Source organism: Glycine soja, chromosome 18 (assembly GCF_004193775.1).
Source record: "Glycine soja cultivar W05 chromosome 18, ASM419377v2, whole genome shotgun sequence".
NCBI classification, from domain to species: Eukaryota; Viridiplantae; Streptophyta; class Magnoliopsida; order Fabales; family Fabaceae; genus Glycine; species Glycine soja.
Genome location: NC_041019.1, coordinates 40,256,999 through 40,259,830, shown reverse-complemented (window position 1 = coordinate 40,259,830; position 2,832 = coordinate 40,256,999). Strand labels below are relative to the sequence as shown.

The 2,832-nt window shown below is 34.9% G+C and overlaps 1 pseudogene; it reads left to right on the top strand.

The window, feature by feature from the left end:
* The first annotated feature begins 1,587 nt into the window (after window positions 1-1,587).
* On the top strand, window positions 1,588-2,539 carry LOC114397241 (annotated as a pseudogene).
* The last annotated feature ends 293 nt before the right edge of the window (window positions 2,540-2,832 follow it).

Sequence of the window (2,832 nt, the reverse complement as noted above, 5' to 3'; positions counted from 1 at the left end):
TGAAACTTGGTAATCGATTACCAGTTCAAAAAATACTTATTTTGAACTGATCAATCTTTTTTTTAAAAAACATTTCAAAAATAAACTTTGAGGCCAAAACTTATATCAATCAATATGAGATTCTTTTAACAAATGGACTAAGGCCTTATCTTTTCTTGATCTTGTTTGCTTGACCTTGAATCAATCGGAGCTTATCAAGTGAAATACTTTGGCATCATCAAAACCTGTATACATACATTCACATTTCTTGGCTTGTAATGGGGCTTGGCTAACAAGGAAAATTAGTTTTTCTAGATATTCAAAAGTAACTCAAAGGAAGGAAAACATTTAGTCTATTAATTGGATTTTAATTCACTTCCTACCAATCCTTGGTACCCCATATTTTCAATTTTATACATACTTTGCTTTGTCCTCAACTTTTTATTTTTTCTTTACCTTGCTTCTCTCTTTTTTTTCTATATTTTTTGTTTTTCAGTTTGTTTTTTCTTTTTCAATAGTTTACAAGAGAGAATGATGATAATTATTTAAACCTTTGTTCAAGTGGTAGCTTGTTGGTACCCTTTATTTTGTTCCCCTTGAGTGGTGCATTGCCACTCCAAACTTAAAATTTTTCCCAATTCCTAGACCTATGCTCTCCTATCTTTTAAGTTAAGGATAGTAGTGGATATGTAAACATATAAACTTCAAAGGTTAGGGAATTAGAAAAGAATACATCAATTAAGCTCAAATTAAGGTGCAAGAGATAAACAATGTAGGGTAGGCTTTTTGGCTCTTGGCTAAACATGCAAACATGGCCTTGATCATTTCAACGCATACAATTGCAATTAATCTACAAGAGATTCAGTCAAAATCTACTATGAGTGAAATAAGAATGTCTCTCAATATATATTTGTATCATTATAAGGATCACTCACTCATCAGGCTAGGTCTACAAGTTGCTTTATTTGCTTTCAATTTTTCATACCAAACTCATTACACATCTCAATCAAGCAAAATCAATGGTTTTCACTTTTAGCATTTGAGTTCAGTTGCATAAAGAATGATTTAAGCACACAAATTTGTTTTATTTTATGGTGGGTTTGCAAGAAAATGGTGATGCTTCTTAATCACTTGTGTTTCCTTATCTTCCTAATAATAAACATATTCATAAATTACCACACATATACTAAACAAATAAACTAATAAAGCGAAATTAAAAAAAAAGTAAAACAGAGGGGTAGATAAGGCTTCACTTGGGGTTGAAGAGCCCTCAACATCTCCTTTTATCCATTGCTGCCTTGCCACCTCCCTGGATAGTGAGTACGTGGTCCTCCAAATGAGTTGATTACTAATAAGACTGCACATGATGAACAAAACTCAAATGCAAGTTAGTGCTATGCTACTGAGTGATAATTTTTTTAAGACAAATTTTTATTTTATTTTTTTGACTCCAAACTTAAAATTAAAACCTATACTAAGAATTGAAATGCAATAAATTTAAATTTAAACTATCCTAAGAATTTAAAATGAAAAAAAAAAAGTTAAAGTTAAAATGTTAGGTTGTCTCCTAGTAAGCGCTTCTTTAACATCAATAGCTTGACGTATGGCATGTGGATTGTCAAGGTGTTGTATGATGGTGTTGTTGGTGAGTTGATTCGTTGGGAATCTTCAATGCCTTGAATGTAGTAGAATATTTATTTCTTGCCCTCTCTAAGTGTGTAGACTCCTTTACAAACATTGATGGTTACATGAGCACACTACTACAAAAGTAGTTTTTTACAACACACTTTCTAAGACCGTGATGGCAATTTTGACCACGATGGCAATTTTGTAAATACAAAGTTTTTTATCACGATGGTTTTGTGAAAACCGTCTTAGAATTGAGTGTGTTTTTAAATACTCTTTTCTAGAAATCCTAATTCACCCATTATTTTCTTCTCCCACCTCCTCCTCCTTCCTCGTTTCACTTTCCCCGCCACCACCACAAAGCCTTCACGTTTGGTCCCTCCGACGTTACGTTTCGGAAGTCACTTTCATTAACGGCCCCAGCCTGACCGGTCTGGCTCTCGTCGACTACAATGTTCCCAAAATGGTTCTCTACTTTCTCAAATTCTACTTATTTATTTGATTAAAGCGTACAATATCGCTCCCCTACTTAATTATTCTACAACCTATTTTTTTTATGTTTTTTTAGGATTTTTGGTTTCAGTTTATGAACACGGTTAGGGTTAGGGAGAGGTCGTTGAACTTGACCTACGTGCATAGCAGGGGCGACTATAGGATCATCATGGACGGAACCTTCGTGTACGATTCCGCAAACAAGGTTTCTACCAATTACACACTCGATTCAGGGAATTACAAGCTCAAGTACACTTATGTCCACAAGGGCTTGACCACGTTCGCCTATGACATGGCCAAGAACATGTGGGACTTTTTCATCTTGTGGAAGGTCTACAACGGCAATGACACATTGAGGGCCTCCTACTAGACATACAACAGGGTTTTGGGAGTTGAGTGGTTGAGGAATCCCAAACATACCGCTGGCTTCAAGGTGGAATGAGTTTACAAATGAATGTCAATGTTTGGATGCTAGTTGTGGCTGATTGTCTTTTGTTTTTGTTGTGAGAATTTTGATGTTTAAGTTTAGCTTGTTTGGTAGAGTTTATAGATTTGTGCTGGAGATCCTATGTTGATTTGTGGTATAGTCAAAATAGTGTATATATAAGCAGGGGAACTTTCACCTCATGAGATGACTTTTGGAGTAGAAAATTGATTGCTTTATATTTTGCTAGAGGGTTCATTCAAGGGTTCATTTACCAAGGGAAGGGTTTTGTGATGATTGATGAGTCAGTT